General features: G+C 43.4%; 1 protein-coding gene across 2 annotated transcripts in view; it reads right to left on the reverse strand.

The window, feature by feature from the left end:
• The window catches only part of LOC131950428 (monocarboxylate transporter 14-like), a 49,037-nt gene that overhangs the window by 16,878 nt on the left and 4,351 nt on the right, over positions 1–27,808 (reverse strand). Inside the window, exon 1 of one of the 2 annotated variants that reach the window (XM_059312567.1) lies at positions 11,761–11,850. The exons of the other annotated variant lie outside the window; for it this stretch is intronic. The gene's annotated coding sequence lies outside the window, so the exon portion shown is untranslated. Of the gene's footprint in view, positions 1–11,760; positions 11,851–27,808 lie in introns of those variants that run through there. 2 annotated transcript variants of the gene reach the window in all.

Raw genomic sequence — 27,808 nt, forward strand, 5'->3', positions numbered from 1 at the left:
TTTTCAAGTATAGTTTCTGACAGATCTCTTGGAATCATAAGGAATATTTATTTATATTTTAGTCTGTTTCTAACATGCCTGAATTGTGATACCAGTTTAGTCGCTTATCATGACCTTATCCAATGCCGTTTATTATTACCTTATCCAATGTCGCTTATCATGACCTTATCCAACACTTATCAAAGTTATGTCCCCACTCTTCATCCCCTAAAATAGAACCGTCAAAATCTCCACTACAAATATGACGTCATCTGATAGCTTTCTGAACTCTCGTCTCACATGGGTGATTTTCTTAGTGTGTGTGTGTGGGGGGCAGTGTTTCTTCCAGACTTTTTTCTCCGGGGGGGGGGGGGGCACTTGAAATCTTCGGGGGGGGGGGCGGACACTGTTAAAAGTATATATTTTCTATATAAATTATATAAATTTCATTTCGTTCGGGGGGAAGGGGGGTGGGGGACGGTAAAAATTTTTCGGGGGGGGGGGGGGGCTTCGACCCCCCGAAGAGATGCCTGGAAGAAACTCTGGGGGGGGGGAGGGATGCTGAAGGTGGGGATGTCGTAGGAGGTTTCTAGGGATGATGTGCTATAAAGTGTGGCAAGTGTGGTGTGGTAGAGGGTGTTGTAGGGATGATGTGCTATAAAGTGTGGCAAGTGTGGTGTGGTAGAGGGTGTTGTAGGGATGATGTGCTATAAAGTGTGGCAAGTGTGGTGTGGTAGAGGATGTTGTAGGGATGATGTGCTATAAAGTGTGGCAAGTGTGATGTGGTAGAGGGTGTTGTAGAGATGATGTGCTATAAAGTGTGGCAAGTGTGATGTGGTAGGAGGGTGTTGTATGGATGATGTGCTATAAAGTGTGGCAAGTGTGATGTGGTAGAGGATGTTGTAGAGATGATGTGCTATAAAGTGTGGCAAGTGTGATGTGGTAGAGGGTGTTGTAGAGATGATGTGCTATAAAGTGTGGCAAGTGTGGTGTGGTAGAGGATGTTGTAGGGATGATGTGCTATAAAGTGTGGCAAGTGTGATGTGGTAGAGGATGTTGTAGAGATGATGTGCTATAAAGTGTGGCAAGTGTGATGTGGTAGAGGGTGTTGTAGAGATGATGTGCTATAAAGTGTGGCAAGTGTGATGTGGTAGAGGGTGTTGTAGAGATGATGTGCTATAAAGTGTGGCAAGTGTGGTGTGGTAGAGGATGTTGTAGGGATGATGTGCTATAAAGTGTGGCAAGTGTGATGTGGTAGAGGATGTTGTAGAGATGATGTGCTATAAAGTGTGGCAAGTGTGATGTGGTAGAGGGTGTTGTAGAGATGATGTGCTATAAAGTGTGGCAAGTGTGATGTGGTAGAGGGTGTTGTAGAGATGATGTGCTATAAAGTGTGGCAAGTGTGGTGTGGTAGAGGATGTTGTAGGGATGATGTGCTATAAAGTGTGGCAAGTGTGATGTGGTAGAGGATGTTGTAGAGATGATGTGCTATAAAGTGTGGCAAGTGTGATGTGGTAGAGGGTGTTGTAGAGATGATGTGCTATAAAGTGTGGCAAGTGTGATGTGGTAGAGGGTGTTGTAGAGATGATGTGCTATAAAGTGTGGCAAGTGTGGTGTGGTAGAGGATGTTGTAGAGATGATGTGCTATAAAGTGTGGCAAGTGTGATGTGGTAGAGGGTGTTGTAGAGATGATGTGCTATAAAGTGTGGCAAGTGTGATGTGGTAGAGGATGTTGTAGAGATGATGTGCTATAAAGTGTGGCAAGTGTGATGTGGTAGAGGGTGTTGTAGAGATGATGTGCTATAAAGTGTGGCAAGTGTGATGTGGTAGAGGGTGTTGTAGAGATGATGTGCTATAAAGTGTGGCAAGTGTGATGTGGTAGAGGGTGTTGTAGAGATGATGTGCTATAAAGTGTGGCAAGTGTGATGTGGTAGAGGGTGTTGTAGAGATGATGTGCTATAAAGTGTGGCAAGTGTGATGTGGTAGAGGATGTTGTAGAGATGATGTGCTATAAAGTGTGGCAAGTGTGATGTGGTAGAGGATGTTGTAGAGATGATGTGCTATAAAGTGTGGCAAGTGTGATGTGGTAGAGGGTGTTGTAGAGATGATGTGCTATAAAGTGTGGCAAGTGTGATGTGGTAGAGGGTGTTGTAGAGATGATGTGCTATAAAGTGTGGCAAGTGTGATGTGGTAGAGGATGTTGTAGAGATGATGTGCTATAAAGTGTGGCAAGTGTGATGTGGTAGAGGGTGTTGTAGGGATGATGTGCTATAAAGTGTGGCAAGTGTGATGTGGTAGAGGGTGTTGTAGGGATGATGTGCTATAAAGTGTGGCAAGTGTGATGTGGTAGAGGGTGTTGTAGAGATGATGTGCTATAAAGTGTGGCAAGTGTGATGTGGTAGAGGATGTTGTAGAGATGATGTGCTATAAAGTGTGGCAAGTGTGATGTGGTAGAGGGTGTTGTAGGGATGATGTGCTATAAAGTGTGGCAAGTGTGATGTGGTAGAGGGTGTTGTAGAGATGATGTGCTATAAAGTGTGGCAAGTGTGGTGTGGTAGAGGGTGTTGTATGGATGATGTGCTATAAAGTGTGGCAAGTGTGATGTGGTAGAGGGTGTTGTAGAGATGATGTGCTATAAAGTGTGGCAAGTGTGATGTGGTAGAGGGTGTTGTATGGATGATGTGCTATAAAGTGTGGCAAGTGTGATGTGGTAGAGGGTGTTGTATGGATGATGTGCTATAAAGTGTGGCAAGTGTGATGTGGTAGAGGGTGTTGTAGAGATGATGTGCTATAAAGTGTGGCAAGTGTGATGTGGTAGAGGGTGTTGTAGAGATGATGTGCTATAAAGTGTGGCAAGTGTGATGTGGTAGAGGGTGTTGTAGAGATGATGTGCTATAAAGTGTGGCAAGTGTGGTGTGGTAGAGGGTGTTGTAGAGATGATGTGCTATAAAGTGTGGCAAGTGTGATGTGGTAGAGGGTGTTGTAGAGATGATGTGCTATAAAGTGTGGCAAGTGTGGTGTGGTAGAGGGTGTTGTAGAGATGATGTGCTATAAAGTGTGGCAAGTGTGATGTGGTAGAGGATGTTGTAGAGATGATGTGCTATAAAGTGTGGCAAGTGTGGTGTGGTAGGTTTCTAGGGATGATGTGCTATAAAGTGTGGCAAGTGTGATGTGGTAGGAGGGTGTTGTATGGATGATGTGCTATAAAGTGTGGCAAGTGTGATGTGGTAGGAGGGTGTTGTAGAGATGACGTTCTATAAAGTGTGGCAAGTGTGATGTGGTAGGAGGGTGTTGTATGGATGATGTGCTATAAAGTGTGGCAAGTGTGGCAAGTGTGATGTGGTAGAGGGTGTTGTAGAGATGATGTGCTATAAAGTGTGGCAAGTGTGATGTGGTAGAGGGTGTTGTAGAGATGATGTGCTATAAAGTGTGGCAAGTGTGGCAAGTTTGGTGTGGTAGAGGGTGTTGTAGAGATGATGTGCTATAAAGTGTGGCAAGTGTGATGTGGTAGAGGGTGTTGTAGAGATGATGTGCTATAAAGTGTGGCAAGTGTGATGTGGTAGAGGGTGTTGTAGAGATGATGTGCTATAAAGTGTGGCAAGTGTGATGTGGTAGAGGGTGTTGTAGAGATGATGTGCTATAAAGTGTGGCAAGTGTGATGTGGTAGAGGGTGTTGTAGAGATGATGTGCTATAAAGTGTGGCAAGTGTGATGTGGTAGAGGGTGTTGTAGAGATGATGTGCTATAAAGTGTGGCAAGTGTGGTGTGGTAGAGGGTGTTGTAGAGATGATGTGCTATAAAGTGTGGCAAGTGTGATGTGGTAGAGGATGTTGTAGAGATGATGTGCTATAAAGTGTGGCAAGTGTGATGTGGTAGAGGATGTTGTAGAGATGATGTGCTATAAAGTGTGGCAAGTGTGGTGTGGTAGGTTTCTAAGGATGATGTGCTATAAAGTGTGGCAAGTGTGATGTGGTAGGAGGGTGTTGTATGGATGATGTGCTATAAAGTGTGGCAAGTGTGATGTGGTAGGAGGGTGTTGTAGAGATGATGTTCTATAAAGTGTGGCAAGTGTGATGTGGTAGGAGGGTGTTGTATGGATGATGTGCTATAAAGTGTGGCAAGTGTGGCAAGTGTGATGTGGTAGAGGGTGTTGTAGAGATGATGTGCTATAAAGTGTGGCAAGTGTGATGTGGTAGAGGGTGTTGTAGAGATGATGTGCTATAAAGTGTGGCAAGTGTGATGTGGTAGAGGGTGTTGTAGAGATGATGTGCTATAAAGTGTGGCAAGTGTGATGTGGTAGAGGGTGTTGTATGGATGATGTGCTATAAAGTGTGGCAAGTGTGGCAAGTGTGATGTGGTAGAGGGTGTTGTAGGGATGATGTGCTATAAAGTGTGGCAAGTGTGATGTGGTAGGTTTCTAGGGATGATGTGCTATAAAGTGTGGCAAGTGTGGTGTGGTAGAGGGTGTTGTAGAGATGATGTGCTATAAAGTGTGGCAAGTGTGATGTGGTAGAGGGTGTTGTAGAGATGATGTGCTATAAAGTGTGGCAAGTGTGATGTGGTAGAGGGTGTTGTAGAGATGATGTGCTATAAAGTGTGGCAAGTGTGATGTGGTAGAGGGTGTTGTAGAGATGATGTGCTATAAAGTGTGGCAAGTGTGATGTGGTAGAGGGTGTTGTAGAGATGATGTGCTATAAAGTGTGGCAAGTGTGATGTGGTAGAGGGTGTTGTAGAGATGATGTGCTATAAAGTGTGGCAAGTGTGGTGTGGTAGAGGGTGTTGTAGAGATGATGTGCTATAAAGTGTGGCAAGTGTGATGTGGTAGAGGGTGTTGTATGGATGATGTGCTATAAAGTGTGGCAAGTGTGGCAAGTGTGATGTGGTAGAGGGTGTTGTAGGGATGATGTGCTATAAAGTGTGGCAAGTGTGATGTGGTAGGTTTCTAGGGATGATGTGCTATAAAGTGTGGCAAGTGTGGTGTGGTAGAGGGTGTTGTAGAGATGATGTGCTATAAAGTGTGGCAAGTGTGATGTGGTAGAGGGTGTTGTAGAGATGATGTGCTATAAAGTGTGGCAAGTGTGATGTGGTAGGTTTCTAGGGATGATGTGTTATAAAGTGTGGCAAGTTTGATGTGGTAGAGGGTGTTGTAGAGATGATGTGCTATAACGTGTGGCAAGTGTGATGTGGTAGAGGGTGTTGTAGAGATGATGTGCTATAAAGTGTGGCAAGTGTGGTGTGGTAGAGGATGTTGTAGGGATGATGTGCTATAAAGTGTGGCAAGTGTGATGTGGTAGAGGGTGTTGTAGAGATGATGTGCTATAAAGTGTGGCAAGTGTGATGTGGTAGAGGGTGTTGTAGAGATGATGTGCTATAAAGTGTGGCAAGTGTGGTGTGGTAGAGGGTGTTGTAGGGATGATGTGCTATAAAGTGTGGCAAGTGTGATGTGGTAGAGGGTGTTGTAGAGATGATGTGCTATAAAGTGTGGCAAGTGTGATGTGGTAGGAGGGTGTTGTAGAGATGATGTGCTATAAAGTGTGGCAAGTGTGATGTGGTAGAGGGTGTTGTAGAGATGATGTGCTATAAAGTGTGGCAAGTGTGATGTGGTAGAGGGTGTTGTAGAGATGATGTGCTATAAAGTGTGGCAAGTGTGGTGTGGTAGAGGGTGTTGTAGGGATGATGTGCTATAAAGTGTGGCAAGTGTGGTGTGGTAGAGGGTGTTGTAGAGATGATGTGCTATAAAGTGTGGCAAGTGTAGTGTGGTAGAGGGTGTTGTAGAGATGATGTGCTATAAAGTGTGGCAAGTGTGGTGTGGTAGAGGATGTTGTAGAGATGATGTGCTATAAAGTGTGGCAAGTGTGGCAAGTTTGGTGTGGTAGGAGGGTGTTGTAGAGATGATGTGCTATAAAGTGTGGCAAGTGTGGTGTGGTAGAGGATGTTGTAGAGATGATGTGCTATAAAGTGTGGCAAGTGTGATGTGGTAGAGGGTGTTGTAGGGATGATGTGCTATAAAGTGTGGCAAGTGTGATGTGGTAGGAGGGTGTTGTATGGATGATGTGCTATAAAGTGTGGCAAGTGTGGCAAGTTTGGTGTGGTAGGAGGGTGTTGTAGAGATGATGTGCTATAAAGTGTGGCAAGTGTGGTGTGGTAGAGGGTGTTGTAGAGATGATGTGCTATAAAGTGTGGCAAGTGTGATGTGGTAGAGGGTGTTGTAGAGATGATGTGCTATAAAGTGTGGCAAGTGTGGTGTGGTAGAGGGTGTTGTAGGGATGATGTGCTATAAAGTGTGGCAAGTGTGATGTGGTAGGAGGGTGTTGTATGGATGATGTGCTATAAAGTGTGGCAAGTGTGGCAAGTTTGGTGTGGTAGGAGGGTGTTGTAGAGATGATGTGCTATAAAGTGTGGCAAGTGTGGTGTGGTAGAGGGTGTTGTAGAGATGATGTGCTATAAAGTGTGGCAAGTGTGATGTGGTAGAGGGTGTTGTAGAGATGATGTGCTATAAAGTGTGGCAAGTGTGATGTGGTAGAGGGTGTTGTAGAGATGATGTGCTATAAAGTGTGGCAAGTGTGGCAAGTGTGATGTGGTAGAGGGTGTTGTAGAGATGATGTGCTATAAAGTGTGGCAAGTGTGATGTGGTAGAGGGTGTTGTAGAGATGATGTGCTATAAAGTGTGGCAAGTGTGGTGTGGTAGAGGGTGTTGTATGGATGATGTGCTATAAAGTGTGGCAAGTGTGATGTGGTAGAGGGTATTGTATGGATGATGTGCTATAAAGTGTGGCAAGTGTGATGTGGTAGAGGGTGTTGTAGGGATTATGTGCTATAAAGTGTGGCAAGTGTGATGTGGTAGAGGGTGTTGTATGGATGATGTGCTATAAAGTGTGGCAAGTGTGATGTGGTAGAGGGTGTTGTAGGGATTATGTGCTATAAAGTGTGGCAAGTGTGATGTGGTAGGTTTCTAGGGATGATGTGTTATAAAGTGTGGCAAGTGTGATGTGGTAGAGGGTGTTGTATGGATGATGTGCTATAAAGTGTGGCAAGTGTGATGTGGTAGAGGGTGTTGTATGGATGATGTGCTATAAAGTGTGGCAAGTGTGATGTGGTAGAGGGTGTTGTAGGGATGATGTGCTATAAAGTGTGGCAAGTGTGATGTGGTAGAGGGTGTTGTAGGGATGATGTGCTATAAAGTGTGGCAAGTGTGATGTGGTAGAGGGTGTTGTATGGATGATGTGCTATAAAGTGTGGCAAGTGTGATGTGGTAGAGGGTGTTGTAGGGATTATGTGCTATAAAGTGTGGCAAGTGTGATGTGGTAGGTTTCTAGGGATGATGTGTTATAAAGTGTGGCAAGTGTGATGTGGTAGAGGGTGTTGTATGGATGATGTGCTATAAAGTGTGGCAAGTGTGATGTGGTAGAGGGTGTTGTAGGGATTATGTGCTATAAAGTGTGGCAAGTGTGATGTGGTAGGTTTCTAGGGATGATGTGTTATAAAGTGTGGCAAGTGTGATGTGGTAGAGGGTGTTGTATGGATGATGTGCTATAAAGTGTGGCAAGTGTGATGTGGTAGAGGTTGTTGTATGGATGATGTGCTATAAAGTGTGGCAAGTGTGATGTGGTAGAGGGTGTTGTATGGATGATGTGCTATAAAGAGTGGCAAGTGTGATGTGGTAGAGGGTGTTGTAGGGATGATGTGCTATAAAGTGTGGCAAGTGTGATGTGGTAGAGGGTGTTGTATGGATGATGTGCTATAAAGTGTGGCAAGTGTGATGTGGTAGAGGGTGTTGTACGGATTATGTGCTATAAAGTGTGGCAAGTGTGATGTGGTAGGTTTCTAGGGATGATGTGTTATAAAGTGTGGCAAGTGTGATGTGGTAGAGGGTGTTGTAGAGATGATGTGCTATAAAGTGTGGCAAGTGTGATGTGGTAGAGGGTGTTGTAGAGATGATGTGCTATAAAGTGTGGCAAGTGTGATGTGGTAGAGGGTGTTGTAGAGATGATGTGCTATAAAGTGTGGCAAGTGTGGTGTGGTAGGAGGGTGTTGTATGGATGATGTGCTATAAAGTGTGGCAAGTGTGGCAAGTTTGGTGTGGTAGGAGGGTGTTGTAGAGATGATGTGCTATAAAGTGTGGCAAGTGTGGTGTGGTAGAGGGTGTTGTAGGGATGATGTGCTATAAAGTGTGGCAAGTGTGATGTGGTAGAGGGTGTTGTAGAGATGATGTGCTATAAAGTGTGGCAAGTGTGATGTGGTAGAGGGTGTTAGAGAGATGATGTGCTATAAAGTGTGGCAAGTGTGATGTGGTAGAGGGTGTTGTAGGGATGATGTGCTATAAAGTGTGGCAAGTGTGGCAAGTTTGGTGTGGTAGGAGGGTGTTGTAGAGATGATGTGCTATAAAGTGTGGCAAGTGTGGTGTGGTAGAGGGTGTTGTAGGGATGATGTGCTATAAAGTGTGGCAAGTGTGGTGTGGTAGAGGATGTTGTAGAGATGATGTGCTATAAAGTGTGGCAAGTGTGATGTGGTAGAGGGTGTTGTAGAGATGATGTGCTATAAAGTGTGGCAAGTGTGATGTGGTAGAGGGTGTTGTATGGATGATGTGCTATAAAGTGTGGCAAGTGTGATGTGGTAGAGGTCGTTGTAGAGATGATGTGCTATAAAGTGTGGCAAGTGTGATGTGGTAGAGGGTGTTGTAGGGATGATGTGCTATAAAGTGTGGCAAGTGTGATGTGGTAGAGGGTGTTGTAGAGATGATGTGCTATAAAGTGTGGTAAGTGTGGCAAGTTTGGTGTGGTAGGAGGGTGTTGTAGAGATGATGTGCTATAAAGTGTGGCAAGTGTGGTGTGGTAGAGGGTGTTGTAGGGATGATGTGCTATAAAGTGTGGCAAGTGTGGCAAGTTTGGTGTGGTAGGAGGGTGTTGTAGAGATGATGTGCTATAAAGTGTGGCAAGTGTGATGTGGTAGGAGGGTGTTGTAGAGATGATGTGCTATAAAGTGTGGCAAGAGTGGTGTGGAAGGAGGGTGTTGTAGGGATGATGTGCTATAAAGTGTGGCAAGTGTGGTGTGGTAGGAGGGTGTTGTAGGGATGATGTGCTATAAAGTGTGGCAAGTGTGGTGTGGTAGGAGGGTGTTGTAGAGATGATGTGCTATAAAGTGTGGCAAGTGTGGCAAGTGTGGTGTGGTAGAGGGTGTTGTAGGGATGATGTGCTATAAAGTGTGGCAAGTGTGGTGTGGTAGAGGGTGTTGTAGGGATGATGTGCTATAAAGTGTGGCAAGTGTGATGTGGTAGAGGGTGTTGTAGGGATGATGTGCTATAAAGTGTGGCAAGTGTGATGTGGTAGAGGGTGTTGTATGGATGATGTGCTATAAAGTGTGGCAAGTGTGATGTGGTAGGAGGGTGTTGTAGAGATGATGTGCTATAAAGTGTGGCAAGTGTGGTGTGGTAGAGGGTGTTGTATGGATGATGTGCTATAAAGTGTGGCAAGTGTGGTGTGGTGGAGGGTGTTGTAGGGATGATGTGCTATAAAGTGTGGCAAGTGTGATGTGGTAGAGGGTGTTGTAGGGATGATGTGCTATAAAGTGTGGCAAGTGTGATGTGGTAGAGGGTGTTGTAGAGATGATGTGCTATAAAGTGTGGCAAGTGTGATGTGGTAGAGGGTGTTGTAGAGATGATGTGCTATAAAGTGTGGCAAGTGTGATGTGGTAGAGGGTGTTGTAGGGATGATGTGCTATAAAGTGTGGCAAGTGTGATGTGGTAGAGGGTGTTGTAGAGATGATGTGCTATAAAGTGTGGCAAGTGTGATGTGGTAGGAGGGTGTTGTATGGATGATGTGCTATAAAGTGTGGCAAGTGTGATGTGGTAGAGGGTGTTGTAGAGATGATGTGCTATAAAGTGTGGCAAGTGTGGCAAGTTTGGTGTGGTAGGAGGGTGTTGTAGAGATGATGTGCTATAAAGTGTGGCAAGTGTGGTGTGGTAGAGGGTGTTGTAGAGATGATGTGCTATAAAGTGTGGCAAGTGTGATGTGGTAGAGGGTGTTGTAGAGATGATGTGCTATAAAGTGTGGCAAGTGTGATGTGGTAGAGGGTGTTGTAGGGATGATGTGCTATAAAGTGTGGCAAGTGTGGCAAGTTTGGTGTGGTAGGAGGGTGTTGTAGAGATGATGTGCTATAAAGTGTGGCAAGTGTGATGTGGTAGAGGGTGTTGTAGAGATGATGTGCTATAAAGTGTGGCAAGTGTGATGTGGTAGAGGATGTTGTAGAGATGATGTGCTATAAAGTGTGGCAAGTGTGGTGTGGTAGAGGATGTTGTAGGGATGATGTGCTATAAAGTGTGGCAAGTGTGATGTGGTAGAGGGTGTTGTAGAGATGATGTGCTATAAAGTGTGGCAAGTGTGATGTGGTAGAGGGTGTTGTAGAGATGATGTGCTATAAAGTGTGGCAAGTGTGGTGTGGTAGAGGGTGTTGTAGAGATGATGTGCTATAAAGTGTGGCAAGTGTGATGTGATAGCGTCCTCACCCAAGACATGGAGCTAGCCCCCCCCCCCCCCCCCCCCCCTTCAATACCTGACGGCTGGATCTTCTGACAGTTTTGTTTCCGTTTTCTCCCGACATTTCTCCCGACATTTCTCCCAACATTTCTCCCATTCACTCGGGGCAGTGGCTGGTGTTACGACCAAACTTTCATTCAACTCCAAACAAGGTTCATGGCCCTTTCAAACCTTTATTTAATTTCTCATTGTCATCATCACACCACAAGCCCGCCCTGACCCTAGCCGATACCAACCAGCCCCCATCACAATCGTTCACCAGCTTTTATAACCGTATTCGACCTTGGGATAAAAATACCTAAACACACCGGGGTGAACTCCACTCACACACGCCTCTCCCCTCCGTCGTTCTAGACTATTCTAGCCTATTCTAATCTAATCTACCACTGACCAGTACTAACTGGAGGTGCTAAATATAGATCACGTGTTTCCTTTTGTTCTGGTTGACTGATTTCGTCTCAAGGTCACCAGCCTTTTTTAATGGCATCAAAAGTGCTTTTAGAAAGCAGGTAGAAATACATGGGGTGGGTGTGTGTGTGTGTGTAAAAGGGGAGGGTGACATGACTGTGGGAAGATACATAAGGGCGGGGTTATGTAAGGGGGGTTAGCAATTCTGCTGACACAAGCCATCAAGACAACCGACTGAGGCTCGCTTCAAGTGTCGGGGTTCGAGTCCACAGGAGACCAACATTAATGCTAGAAATTATCTAATGTATTGGGCATACACCTAATACAATCACAGCATACAAATCCACAAATACAAATGTATGTGGGTGCAGCAGAGTTAATCTGTGTTGTATTTTTCGACTGCACATAAAAGGCAATAATACCTACTTAGAAGAGGTTAGTAATAAAAATATTTGGTAGGGAATTTTGTTTTAAACTTCTATCATCTATAAAAAGTAGGCCAAATAATTGCTAGCTAATAAATGTACCCTCAGTCGTATGTCAATTGCTGAACTAGCACATATTCATAAGTATAGGGCCTACATAAACATATTGTTGATCTTACAAATTTCATTCACAAAATGTGATGACAATCCGACCCAGAAACTGTCATTGTTGGCCTCTAAAGACGGTCACATGCTACTCTCTTATTTATTCAAGCATTTCTTGTGAAAGTAAACATCTTAAAACATGGACTGAGATGAATGAAACATTCATATTAATGTAAGCCGAAGTGCTTACATTCTTGGATATAATAATATAAAAAAGATTTTAAAAATTAACTAAATCAACTAAAAACTCACGATTGGCAACTTGTGGTGTGTTTACTTGCAGACGTCAAATTCCAAACGTCATCGGAACGAGGGTCGTCCAGTGATCGGAATTTTTCCTCGGACCGGGAATTTATAGCCCCGCCCTCAGAACAGACGTGATCCAGGGATCCGTTGGGCGAACATGGAACCTTCAAATTTTTGTGTGACAGTTCTTTCCGAAGGTCAAACGATGCTATTTTAAGCGGGTAGGTTTGTCAAGCAGGAGAGGTGGGGTGGATAAAGGGGAGGGTGTGGTGACGAAACTTACGGTAACAACCAGATGTAGGTCAAGGACAGGGGTTTGTTCTCGCCTGTTCTAACCACTTCTCTTCTTACCGTCGAATGGACGATAAAGACGGACACAAATGGAATCCAGAGGAAATCATTCTTTAGTTGTAACAAAATTATTTTTTTAAAACAGTATTGTTTTAAAAGCTCCAGATTTTTAATGACACTGTTAAACTGGGTGAAGGGGTATAGGCGGTGTTGCATATATATGTTATATAAGTCAAGGATGATATAGGCGAATCGCCAGAGTGACGTCATGCATCGTTTTGTCGAATTTGATTGCTGGCTGGACAGTGGACATTGACATCAGATGACAGACAGTGACACAGTGACAGCGTCGGCCAGCCAGCTGATGTGTCACCGGTGTGTCAGGCAGAGGCGTAGCGAGGGGGGGGGGCACATGTCCCCGGGCGCCGAACTTAGGGGGCGCCAAAATGGGTTGTAAGAATAAATCGAAATCTTGAGGGGGGGGGGTGCAAATCGAAAGTATGTCCCCGGGCGCCGGGAAGGGTCGCTACGCCTCTCATGTATGTGGGGGGTGGATGTTTGATTGAGTGCTTCATGTATGGTGACAGGCTTCACATTTAAACTTACGTCACAAACTGACGTCACAAAATGACGTCACAAACTGTCGTTACAAATTGTGGTCACAAATGTAGTCACAAACTGACGTCACAAACCGCCGTAAAGTGACGACACTAACTGACGTCACGCGTTGACTGAAGTTTTACACTGCTGGTTGCTGTACTTTAGCAAAGCTCGTGACCTTGTCAATGTGACCTAATCCCTTGAGTACATCTCTTGTCACCCCCCTCCCAACCCACCCCCCAAAAAAACAACCCTGGCATGATTATATAACACACACCTTCTTCTATCCACGAGCTTAGCCCTCCACCATTTACTGACCTCTAACATAAAACTTGACAGTGGAGAAATGATTTCTATTCAAACTAGTCGGACGGACAATCCTTCTCCCCTTAAATAAAGAATCGATTCAGTCCACATTAGGCTAGAAGTCCGACTACGACAAGGCAGGACTAGTTCTATATACAACACGATTCTGGCTGAAACTGGTTTTTGTGCTGGATATTCTAATATTCAGCATGAGAGGTTATACTAATGGGAGACAATTTAAATACAATGGTAATCTTGGCTCATGGGGCATAACTCGAGGACCAGTATTTTAATCTAAAACATCAAATAAATTTAAAAAAAAAAACACGCTATAAAAACAACTTTTTATCTTTTTACTACTTTACTGGTTAAATTACATCGATTTTTTTCAATTAAAAGTAGTAGAATTTGTGAACACATTAAAAAAAAAGGTTTGACAAATATAAGGGGAGAAAACTGGACGTTATTCCTCTCAAGATAATGAAAGCACGCAATTCGGTCACGTGACTCCCATAATGCCTGACTTGGGTCCTCTCGAACTTGTTCTCCTTCCCGGGCCATAAAATGTCCTGTGTAAAATGTCCTAACGTTGATGTCCTACGCAAGTGTTGGAATTGTTTGAATAGAAAACCCTGACCAGGTGACAAACGCCATCTTAAATGAACTGTGTAATTTTAATGTAACGTAACTCATGTACACATTCTTTGGGTGACAGAAAACGTTTCATACACCTAGAAAATATTTGGTCTGCGCATGTCCGTTATATAGATCAGCCACTCAAATATTTTGTTTATATTATTGTCTATTGGTGTTTGATTATTGTCGGTAGATATCGTTAATGAGAAGTTGATTTATACACCCCACCCACAGTGTTTCTTCCAGACTTTTTTCTCCGGGGGGGCACTTGAAATCTTCGGGGGGGCGGTAAACTTTCTTCGGGGGGGCGGACACTGTTAAAAGTATATATTTTCTATATAAATTATATAAATTTCATTTCGTTCGGGGGGGCGGTAAAAATTTTTCGGGAGATGCCTGGAAGAAACTCTGCCCACCCATGTAACAAATTTGCTGATCTAAAAGGTAAAAAAAATAAAAATAAACTTCAATCGATTTAAAAAAAAAGGTTGCGCTGCAAAATCTTTCAGTTTTACGTGTTGATAAATATTCTCCAAAGAACAATTTTGACTTTCTCGTATATACGAAGTATAGAGAAAGTCTTGTAATCGTGCAAAAAAAAAATTGAGATTTTCACAAATCTCGACGTTTTACACCACACTGATACGGAAAAACATAATTTTGCAATCTTGTCCGTATGTCTGTGTGTCTGTGTGTGTGTGTGTGTCTGTCTGTGTGTAAACACGATAACTTGAGTACCGTTACAGCTAGGTTGATGAAATTTCATATATAAGTATTTTATCAAAATCGTAGATCCGTATCAACTTTTGAGCGATTTCCGGTAACCGGAAGTGGTACATTTTCTACTTTGAATTTTTCAAAAGCCTATAACTTGAGTACTATTTCAGATAGATAAATGAAATTTCACATGGAAGTAAAAGATCTAATTCTCTACCTTCTGTCAAATTTTGAGTAATTTCCGTTGATTGGAAGTACTAATTTACGCTATTTCCGATTTCTCGAAAAACGAATGTAAATTAAAATAATAATATTCCGCACTATTATGCACGTTTTATTTGGCGTTCACAGGTGTGCAATTCTTTTTTTCTACGAGATTTTATTCTATTTTAAAAAGTGTAAGTATTTAAAATGGATTAAAATTCATGTCTATATCCCGAGTTCCCATCCCCTGTTTTTTTATAAAAGAATATTCGAGAAAGTTTAGGGGAGATCGCTCCCGATTTTTTTATTGCTGGCAAAGGTTTTTCTCTTTCGCACATGTCAACAAAAGAACATGAAGAAAATGTTAAATACACGCACATTGCTGAAACATATTAAACGGATCAATGTCAATATGTTCGCTTAGATTCCATGAGAAAATTGATACATTTTAATAACAGTAGGGTCGAAAATGTTTAATAATTACGCGGGGGAAATTATTTTAAAAGAAAAGTCAACTCGTGCTAAATATTGCTATTTAAAAAAATAGGATTTTCTTTATTCCTATGCAGAGGCGTAGCGAGGGGGGGGGGGACATATGTCCCCGGGCGCCGACCAGTGGCGGAACTAGAAAAAAAGGGCCACCCCGCAAAATTTTTTTAGCCCCCCCCCCATATATATATATATATATATATATATATATATATATATATATATATATATATATATATATATATATATATATATATATATATATATATATATATATATATATATATATATATATATATATATATATATATATATATATATATATATATATATATATATATATATATATATATATATATATATATATATATATATATATATATATATATATATATATATATATATATATATATATATATATATATATATATATATATATATATATATATATATATATATATATATATATATATATATATACAAGCACAAAATGCGAAAATAGGATACTCATTGCTGGCCTGTTCGTGTTTTGAAAAATACAAATTTCAATCAAAGCAAATTACAACAGCATGTCATGAGTGTAAATGCATTAGTTTGTTTTATGAAAATCAGTTTTATTTTATCTCTGCTATAGGGCCTAGAAACCTCTATTCGGTCAAAAGAATATAAACCATGAAAGCTTTGTATATAAGTAATGGTGTCTCGTGTTATGTTTATTTTTATGTTTTTTTTGTATTTATATTATTAATTTTAAATACATTTCCTTTTTATACAATGTCATTCTTTAGTAAGTACTTTATAAAAAAATAAGAGAAGTAATTTCTTTTTAATTTGTTTAGTACAAATCTATTAAAAGGAGCTTATGGGCACCCTTATTTGACTATTTAAAAAAGGGAAATAAGTCATGGAAGTGGTTTAAACGTTTGCTTATCTTTGATAAGTTTGATTGTAGGATAAAGAGGACTCGGCTTTCACAGTGGTTTAAAAACAATGGGGAAAAGATACAAGAGCGTGGGGTGGTGTCTACAGAATAAAGATAATCCAACCGCAGCTATAGTAATCTTTTTTACAAAACAAGCATCAAGTCAAAAATGCAAGAACATTGAAAAAAAATTTAACTATAAAAAAATTATTATGGTCGGTCGTGGGCCCCTAAATGGCGTGCCCCCCCCCCCCCCCCGCATTGCGGGGTCTGGCGGCACTGTAGTTCCGCCCCTGGCGCCGACCTTAGGGAGCGCCAAAATGGGTTGGAAAAACAAATTGAAAGTTTGAAGGGGGGTGCGAAAGTTTGAGGGGCGGGGGTGCAAATCGAATGTTTGAGGGTGGGGGTGCAAATCGAAAGTTTGTCCCCGGGCGCCGGGAAGGGTCGCTACGCATGTGGTCCTATGGCATTTACTATTGTATGTTAAGCTCATTTAAAAAAAAAGATTAATGTTAAGATTATTTATATTATTTCTTGATTAGCGGCACAGAGTTTTATAGTTTTTTTTTTATTTCTGTGATCTCTCAAAATCAAATTTTTTTGTTTTGTTTTTCGGTGTTATTTATACAGACGAGAAAAATGGCCCGTTGAGGGCGCTAGGTTGATAGTGCTGTCTCTTTTCTCTAAACTAAAACCAACCCACCCCCCCCCCCACACACCACCCCCACCCTCCCCACCCCCACACACCACCCCCCACCCCACCCCCACCCCCACCACACACCACCCCCGCCCCCCACCCCCACACACCACCCCCACCCCCACCCCCCACACACACCACCCCCTCCACACACCGCCCCCACCCCCCCACCCCCCAAAAAAAAAACATGTCTACCGTCCCATTCAACGAAATATAATTATATACTTTTTCCAGTGTCCGCCCCCTCCCAGAAAATTCTACCCCCGCCCCCGAAAATTTCAAGTACCCCCACCCCTCTCCGGGGAGGAAAAAGTCTGAAAGAAACACTGAAACCAACCCACCCCCCCCACACACCACCCCCCCCACACACTACCCCCCCCCCCCACCCCACCCATCCACCCCCCCCCCCCCCCAAAATAAAACATGTCTACCGTCCCATTGCAAGAAAACCACTTTTTAGATTAGACACATTAATTAGGCGGTAATTTTATTATAGAGTATCGATGAGGAAATTTCTTTTGAGTTGGGGAGGGGGGGGGGCTCAGACGTTCTTACGCGGGGGTGGGGCTTCGCCCCTACCCGAAGAATTGTATGAAAGAAACTCTTCACGCAAACCACTTAGATTAGACCAAATTGCCTTTGTATTGAATGTTTACTCGATAATCAATGACGTCATATCAATGTGTGCACTATCCGGCTTGAGATTATTTTCTACTCTGTGCGCTAAATGTGTCGACGTCATACTTCGTTTTTCGAATTACTATGCATGTTTTTAAATTGCTTGTCTTTTCTCTAGAGCGTTCTTGTCAGACAGATAGATAGATAGATAGATAGACAGACAGCGAAACTATTATTATAGACGAGAAAAATGGCCCGTTGAGGAAGGGTACAACGGGCGCTAGGCTGATAGTGCTGTCTCTTTTCTCTAAACTAAAACCAACTCACCCCCCCCCCACACACCACCCCCCACACACCACCCCCCACACACCACCCCCACCCCCACCCCCACACACCACCCCCCCCCCCACACACACACACCACCCCCCCACACACCGCCCCCCCCCCCCCCCAAAACATGTCTACCGTCCCATTCAACGAAATATAATTATATACTTTTTCCAGTGTCCGCACCCTCCCAGAAAATTCTACCCCCGCCCCCGAAAATTTCAAGTACCCCCACCCCTCTCCGGGGATGAAAAAGTCTGAAAGAAACACTGGTGTCGCGCTTAGCCACTACCCGAAGAATTGCATTAAAGAAATTGCAAGAAAACCACTTTTTAGATTAGACACATTAATTAGGCGTTCTTACGCGGGGGTGGGGCTTCGCTCCTACCCGAAGAATCGTATGAAAGAAACTCTTCACGCAAACCACTTAGATAAGACAAAATTTCCTTTTTATTCAATGTTTACTCTCCGGTTTGAGATTATTTTCTACTCTGTGCTAAATGTGTCGACGTCATACTTCGTTTTTCGAAATACTATGCATGTTTTTAATTTCCTTGTGTTTTCTCTAGAGCGTTCTTGTCAGACAGAGCGTTCTTGTCAGACAGAGCGTTCTTGTCAGACAGACAGCGAAACTATTAGTATTAACGAGAAAAATGGCCCGTTGAGGAAGGGTACAACGGGCGCTAGGCTGATAGTGCTGTCTCTTTTCTCTAAACTAAAACCAACCCACCCCCCCACACACCACCCCCACCCCCCCCCCGACCCCCAGACACCACCCCCACCCCCCACCACACACCACCCCCACCCCCACACACCATCCCCACCCCCCACCCCCACCCCCCACACACACCACCCCCTCCACACACCCCCGCCCCCGAAAATTTCAAGTACCCCCCACCCCTCTCCGGGGAGGAAAAAGTCTGAAAGAAACACTGAAACCAACCCACCCCCCACACACCACCCCCACACACCCCCCCACACACACCACCCCCCACACACACCACCCCCCCCCACCCCTCCACCACCCCCCCCCCAAAAAAAAACATGTCTACCGTCCCATTGCAAGAAAACCACTTTTTAGATTAGACACATTAATTTTATTATAGAGTATCGATGAGGAAATTTCTTTTGAGTTGGGGAGGGGGAGGGGCTCAGACGTTCTTACGCGGGGGGTGGGGCTTCGCCCCTACCCGAAGAATTGTATGCAAGAAACTCTTCACGCAAACCACTTAGATTAGACCAAATTGCCTTTGTATTGAATGTTTACACGATAATCAATGACGTCATATAACTGTGTGCACTCTCTGGGTTTGAGATTATTTTCTACTCTGTGCGCTAAATGTGTCGACGTCATACTTCGTTTTTCGAATTACTATGCATGTTTTTATTTTGCTTGTGTTTTCTCTACAGCGTTCTTGTCAGATAGATAGATAGATAGATAGACAGACAGCGAAACTATTAGTATTAACGAGAAAAATGGCCCGTTGAGGAAGGATACACCGGGCGCTAGGTTGATAGTGCTGTCTCTTTTCTCTAAACTAAAACCAACCCACCCCCCACACCCCCCACACACACCACCCCCCACCCCCACCCCACCCACCACCCCCCCCACCCCCAAAAAAAACATGTCTACCGTCCCATTCAACGAAATATAATTATATACTTTTTCCAGTGTCCGCCCCCTCCCAGAAAATTCTACCCCCGCCCCAGAAAATTTCAAGTACCCCCCACCCCTCTCTGGGGAGGAAAAAGTCTGAAAGAAACACTGAAACCAACCCACCCCCCCACACACCACCCCCCACCCCCCTCCCCACCCCCACACACCACCCCCCCCCCCCCCCACACCCCCCCCCCACCCCCCACCCCCCCCCCCCCCAAAAAAAAACATGTCTACCGTCCCATTGCAAGAAAACCACTTTTTAGATTAGACACATTAATTAGGCGGTAATTTTATTATAGAGTATCGATGAGGAAATTTCTTTTGAGTTGGGGAGGGGGGGGGGGGGGGCTCAGACGTTCTTACGCGGGGGGTGGGGCTTCGCCCCTACCCGAAGAATTGTATGCAAGAAACTCTTCACGCAAACCATTTAGATTAGACAACATTTCCTTTTTTTCAATGTTTACGCGAGAATCAATGACGTCATTACATTACTGTGTGCACTCTCTGGTTTGAGATTATGTTCTACTCTACGCTAAATGTGTCGACGTCATATTTCGTTTTTCGAATTACTGTGCATGTTTTTAAATTGCTTGTGTTTTCTCTAGAGCGTTCTTGTCAGACAGAGCGTTCTTGTCAGATACACAGACAGCGAAACTATTAGTATTAATAGTTATATTAGAGAATGTGGGAAAGGCTCTCTCATGAAAGCGTGTTGTTCGACAGTGATTCTAATTTCATCGCGGGTGGGGGGTGGGGGGGGATAAGGGCAAATGCACGGGTATTCGTGAGAACATTTTTATTATCGGCCGTTTGTTTCATATAGCCATTTGATTAAGCGTTTGCATTTGTGTTTTTGTTTGAGTTTGCGTTTGTTTGCGTTTGTGCTTTCTTTTGTGTTCGTATTTGTGTTTGCGTTTGGGTTTGTGTTTGCATGTTGCGTTTGTATTTGTGTTTGAGCTTGCGTTTGCTTTTTGGGGTTGGGTTTGGGGTTGTGTTTGCCTTTTGCGTCGTGTATGCGTTTTCTTTGAGTTTGCAATTGTTAGCGCTTGTTTTGTTTTGTTTTTGTGTTTGCCTTTATGTTTGCGTGTTATGTTTGCGTTGTGTTTGTGATTGCGTTTGCTTTTGAGTTTTCTTTTGTGTTTGTGTTTAGTTTTGTTCTGTTCCCAAGTTGGTATATTTAAAAAAAGATTCACCGTGGCAAAGCACGGGTATACAGCTAGTATATATTCACGCCTGTATATATATATATATATTTATATATTAAAAAGAGAGAAGCTACACCGAGGTTGTTTATCCAAGTTTAATTATAGCCTTCATAAGGATCATATTTTCTGACAATATGACATCTGATATCATAAAACATAGCCAAGGGACGATCTGTATTTCAAGAGGAGATTAAATCCGCTTTGTGTTTACGTCATCACATACATACAATATACCGGAACTCTGGGGTAACGAGGGCTTTTGTCCTTCTCTCAGGGGCTTGGGGCTTTTACATGGGGCTTTTGGTAAATTTATAGGAGGGCTTTTGTAATCCGTATGACGGACATGTGAAGGCTTTGTCGTCTATAGGCTTTGGTTGACTGTTCCAACACCAGGCGGTCATCTGGACATCTGACCAACGAGTACTGTCTATACACGGGTCACATGCACCCCCTCACCTCACCCCACCCCTCACCCCATCCTCATATCACCCCACCCTCTCACCTCACCTCACCCCCTCACCTCACCCCACCTCCTCATATCACCCCACCCCCTCACCTCACCCCCTCAATTCACCCCACCCCACCCCTCACCTCACCTCTCACCACCCCCTCACATCACCCCACCCCTCACCTCACCCTACCCCCTCACCTCACCCCACCCCCTTACCTCACCCCACCCCCTCACCTCACCCCACCCCACCCCCTCGCCTCACCCCACCCCTCACCTCACCCCACCCACCCTATGTTTACCCAGACAGTATCGATCCATCTTATAAGCCAGAGGTATGCTTCTTGAAGATTCTATTAAAAACGTTTTGATGCCGTGCTATGTTTCAGTCCTGGGTTCTGTTGATTGGTCAAACAATACACATGGGGAACGCTGGGGCGATGAGGTGCACTGTTATCTAACAGAGATGGTACTGTTGGTGGACCTACAGACCCGAGCTGACCACAGTGGACAGGGGCCTAAACGCTATTCGATGACATACATAACTAGATGACTTACAAACAATAAATGACCTACATACATTATATGACTAACACACAATAAATCACCTACATACAATAAATGACCTACATACAATAAATGACCTACATACACAAGATGACCTACATCCACTAGATAACACTAGGTCCTATAGACCTAGCTGACCACTAGTTAACGACCTAGTTGGTTCTATAATGGCCAGCAACTGTCACTACTGGTCAAGTCACGTGGGAACACGTGACCGTGTAGTTAGTCACTCACTCCCCGTGTCCGATTGAAATCCTTGTCACGTGACCATAGACGTATTACGTCACATCCGAGAGGATTAGAGAGGATTATCCTGTCTTCAAATAACAAAATTAATCCAGCTTACGATTGATTAGTACGTGTTAGCTAACCACGTGTAGGGATTTATCCTCATTTCTCGACAGGTAGATATTGATATTTTTTTTTAATAATCTGGTAGTAAAATTTAGTAACGATCTAACAATAAAATATTTAAAGTAACTAAAACGTTGATTAAGGAATTAAACTTTTTAAAATAGAACTAGATCTAGCTTACATTTGTAACTATTCCAATAGTTAAATAACTCCTAACTAAAATGATTTGCTTGAAATTCAAGTTGTAAGACAAATATTTTTAATAAAGAATTATTTAATTAATAGCTGTCGGAATTTTAAAAATACAACTAATCAGGAGTCAACAACCCTGTATGTGAACCGCTATCACCAGTGTTATCTCCCCTTCTCTTCTCCAATATAGGATCCTTTAAATTAAGTTTAATTAATTGAATATCTAATTGGATTGTAAATGATACTAGATGACCTAAATATCTAATTGGATTGTAAATGAGACTATCGTTGATCACATGAGATGCCATTTTCTTGGAAGTTTGTTAAACGTCGATGCAACAGAAATCAGCGGAACGTGAGCTACAAGGTTTGACAACATGACCCAAGAGAATGTATAACGACAGCCTATCATGACCCATGTTTGTTTTCTTTTTTAGCTTGCACATTACACCAGTCGCTGTCACACCGTATTTAGATAACACATTACATCAGTCGCTGTTGCAGTTGAGTGAAAAAGTTATAGCAGACGGTATTGGTGTTGCAAACGGGAGACCGTTTTCGGACATGAGTTCTTAGATTTGTAATCAGCGCATATTTGCTTCTTCTATACAAAGTATTTAAAAAATCGAGACTTTAAAAACAGAAAATAAAGACACAAATTATTTTTACTGCGATATTCAGAATACCTTCACTGTCAAATCATTTGCGTTCTATTGTCTACATGTACCGCCCCACCCTAGCTAGCCCCCCCCTGACCCTAGGGGTACTAGTGGCTCAAAAAGAACAGTGTGTGTGTGTGGGGGGGGGGGGTGAGATGGATAGTGGTTTAAAAAGACGTGTGTCAAAGTGAAAGAGACTTCAATGTTTGAAGATGTGACTGGGTATGTATAACCCCATTGATGCTAAAAAAAACTTCATACAGCCGAGTTAGAAGATCACAAGTGCTGTTAGCTTGGTGCCAATCACAGCAGATAGCCTGGTTCCTGTTCTGGCACCTGTAGTGTTAAGTGTATGATGTAATGTGTTAGTGCCTCATATGTGACACACCTCTCATAACTGACACACCTCCCATAATTTGTACACCTCTCATACGTGACACACCTGCCATACGTGACACACCTCTCATAACTGACACACCTCTCATACATTACACACCTCTCATACCAGACACACCTCTCATACCAGACACACCTCCCATAATTTGTACACCTCTCATACAATACACACCTCTCATACCAGACACACCTCTCATACCAGACACACCAGCCATAATTTGTACACCTCTCATACATTACACACCTCTCATACATTACACACCTCTCATACATTACACACCTCTCATACCAGACACACCTCCCATACTTTGTACACCTCTCATACATTACACACCTCTCATACCAGACACACCTCCCATACTTTGTACACCTCTCATACATTACACACCTCTCATACCAGACACACCTCCCATACTTTGTACACCTTTCGTTCGTGACACATCTCATACCAGACACACCTCCCATACTTTGTACACCTCTCATACATTACACACCTCTCATACCAGACACACCTCCCATACTTTGTACACCTCTCATACATTACACACCTCTCATACCAGACACACCTCTCATACATTACACACCTCGCATACCTGACACACCTCCCATACCTGACACACCTCTTATACCTGACACACCTCTCATACATTACACACCTCCCATAACTGACACACCTCTCATACATTACACACCTCCCATACCTGACACACCTCTCATACATTACACACCTCCCATAACTGACACACCTCTCATACATTACACACCTCCCATACCTGACACACCTCTCATACATTACACACCTCTCATACGTGGCACACCTCCTATACGTGACACCTCTCATAACTGACACACCTCTCATACCAGACACACCTCCCATACTTTGTACACCTCTCATACATTACACACCTCTCATACCAGACACACCTCCCATACTTTGTACACCTCTCATACATTACACACCTCTCATACCAGACACACCTCTCATACGTGACACACCTCTCATACCAGACACACCTCCCATACCAGACACACCTCCCATACCTGACACACCTCTCATACATTACACACCTCCCATACCTGACACACCTCTCATACATTACACACCTCTCATACCTGACACACCTCCCATACCTGACACACCTCCCATACCTGACACACCTCTCATACATTTCACACCTCCCATACCTGACACACCTCTCATACATTACACACCTCCCATACCTGACACACCTCTCATACATTACACACCTCTCATACCAGACACACCTCTCATACCAGACACAACTCTCATACCAGACACACCTCTCATACGTGACACACCTCTCATATAAGCCACACCTCCCATACTTTGTACACCTCTCAAAGCTGGTACACCCCTAGATGACGTCTAACACACAGTAAGCGTACCAACAACTGTCTACATCAGAGGCGTAGCGACCCTTCCCGGCGCCCGGGGACAAACTTTTCGATTTGCACCCCCCCTCGAGATTTCGATTTGCAACCCCCCCCCCCCCCTCAAACTTCCGATTTGCACCCCCCTCGAGATTTTGATTTGCAGCCCCCCCCCCCCCCCCTCAAACTTTCAATTTGCACCCCCCTCAACCTTTCAATTTATTTTTCCAACCCATTTTGGCGCCCCCTAAGCTCGGCGCCCGGGGACGTATGTCGTCCCCCCCCCCCCCGCTACGCTACTGGTCTACATTTAAAGATGAGTTCAGTTGATCAACTGAAATTTTGTTTTAAAAATGTACGTCGTCATTATTCAGCCTTAAAGTCATATGTACCAATTGTCTAGAACCTTCCAGCTAATGTACAAGTTCCAGCTATTGATGTTAAGTGTACACATGTACACATCAGAGAACAGAACTAGTGTGTACTGAGTACACATCAGAGATGTGATCCTTATATATCAAATACAAGTACATCTATATTTCAAGAACTGTAACCGCACTTAAACATCGCAGAGTAGAAACACAAGAGCTCATGTGTTACGTCCCTTTGCATACATTTAATACCATAAAATTTCTTTTCCGTCTTAACGGATTTTGTTTCCCACGTTTTCTTTAACTTGCTTTCTCTGTTTGTGTGTTTGTCTTTCCAATCAAATCTTGCGATCGAAATTTCTGGCACTTCCCAGTTAGCTAGCGCGCTGAAATTTTCAGGGAAGCTTTCTTTTGGATGACCATTGAATATTCAATTGTTATTATTACTAAATTGATCAATGGAAACATTTTATTGAGCATTTTAGACCGCTATATAATCTATATATATAATTCTCCTCTGCTAGCCATTAGAAAAAAAACCAGCGACGCGTACCTCGCGCGCAGTGAAGCGAACGATCACATGTCGCCACAGGCTTAGGGGCAGAGAATTTAGCTTGAACCGAGTTTAAACTTACAGGAGGTAGACCAGTTTGGGGGAGACGATATGGTCGAGTGGTTGGGCACACGATTGCTATCCCACTCGACACGGGTTCAAATCTAGTGTTCTAGTCAGTAACGTTTTTTACGAGTTGTCTTTTTACGAGTTGTCTTTTTACGAGTTGTCTTTTTACGAGTTGTCTTTTTACGAGTTGTCTTTTTACGAGTTGTCTTTTTACGAGTTGTCTTTTTACGAGTTGTCTTCGTTTACCCAAAAAAAGTGAAAAGATAAAATCGATAGCAAGATTTTAATGCAAACAAACAGACAAAGACTAAAAAGTAGAAAATAATAATCATTAAAAAAGTTTTAAAAAACCCACGTTTTCTGATTGAACTAAAAAGTAGAAAATAAATGCTATAGGCCCTACATCACAATAATGCAAGCGATCACTCTACTATAAGCGAGCAAAAACGTGGGGCGCCGTGATTTTCTTACAGTTTCTAATACTGTTGACTCTCTACAAGCTCCCTAATAAAAGTCAATAGTATTATCTAATCAATAGTAATATAACTTTTACTTCGGCGCCCCACGTTTTTCATCGCTTATAGTAGAGTGATCGCTTGCATTATTGTGATGTAGGGCCTATAGCATTTATTTTCTACTTTTTAGTTCAATCAGAAAACGTGGGTTTTTTAAAACTTTTTTAATGATTATTATTAGTTATGTTGATGCATGGAAGGCGAGGCGATTCGGTGCCGTGAGGAGTGGTAGGTTCGGAACCCGTCTGGTCTGTCTGTTCTGTCTTAAGTTGGACTATATTCTGTACCTTTATCTACCCTTGGCGTTGAAATAACACTTTCTGTTTACATTGCTATTTCAGTCACAACGCCTGCTTCCACCCCTCACCAGTCCCCAGTTTAATACTTTATATCAACTAAGGGCCATAACTGATTAAAAGATTTGTGACAGACGTTTTTTAAATTATAGAACTTTTCTATATGAGTGAATCATAGAATGTAGCTCTGTATTTACATCCCACTCTTTTTCTACCGTTCAATGGGACAACTCCCATTATTTTACCATAACACAAACAGAAAAAATGTTTTTCTACGCTTGTTCACCCTTACCTCTCCCACCCCCTAGGGGATAAAACTATCTAAAGGAAACACAGAAGCAGACGGAATGGTGACGTCAAATCTCACCTACATCTCGTTTGTCTCAGCTGCTGACGACGTTAATTAAACCACTTAATTAATCCAGCCGTAATGTACTTGTGAATTATTAATGTGAGATGCAAAGAAGGTAGGATCTGTTGTCTTACGTCCCCTGACATGTAAGTTGTCTTCCCTTGTCTGGGTGATACTGCCCCCCCCCCCTCCCCCTCATGTGTTGCTCTGTTGATATCAACACTAAAAAACACACGTACACATTACACACTAAACTACACACGTCGAATGCACCGTACACTCGACAACACATCTGAACACACAACACAATTAGATAAGACGCATTAACAAACCATACTGACTCTTCCCCCCCACCCCACAACAACCACCACAACAACCACAACCACCACCACCCCAACGACCACAGCCACCACAACCACCACCACCATAACCACCACAACCACCACCACCATCACTACCACCACCATCACCACTACCACCAAATCACCACAACCACCCCCACAACCACCACAACAACAAACACCACCCCCACAACCATAATGAACTCAGTGCGTCGTGGTGTAAAAGAGGTCTATACGGCATACGACGGGTACACGTATAGACCACCTCTCTCACAGTACACAAAACAAACTTGACAGACAGCGGTGGGCTGTTAAGATCAGATCGACTTAAAATCTACATGCACTCTAGCTTGTTGATGTGTATATAACCAACCAACCATTAAGACATAACTCGATCAGCTGCCCCCCCCCCCCACCTGGTGAGACCGACCACGACAGCGTCGTGCTGCTACTACAGAATGTCCGGTTTGTCGTGGACATCCCACCTGTCTGGTACCGTCGTGTTTACCTGGTTCTAGGTTGTTTACCTGCCCGTGTCAACTCACGCGACAGATATCCTAAGGTGCAGACATCAATTCAACACGTTTGACTTCTGCTGAGGAATCAAAACCACGGACGACAACGCGTCAATGGTCCAGCAGAACCAATAAACTGGAACCAGCATTCGATTTGGGAGTTGAGGAGCTGGAAGGATGGTAGATGCCGGTAGAGTTAGGAGCTGGAAGGATGGTAGAAGCCAGTAGAGCTGGAAGGATGGTAGAAGCCAGTAGAGTTAATAGCTGGAAGGATGGTAGAGGCCAGTAGAGTTAGGAGCTGGAAGGATGGTAGAGGCCAGTAGAGTTAGGAGCTGGAAGGATGGTAGTGGCCAGTAGAGTTA

The sequence above is a fragment of the Physella acuta genome, unplaced genomic scaffold, assembly GCF_028476545.2.
Source record: "Physella acuta isolate Inbredline_101_S28 unplaced genomic scaffold, ASM2847654v3 ptg000761l, whole genome shotgun sequence".
Lineage (NCBI taxonomy): Eukaryota > Metazoa > Mollusca > Gastropoda > Physidae > Physella > Physella acuta.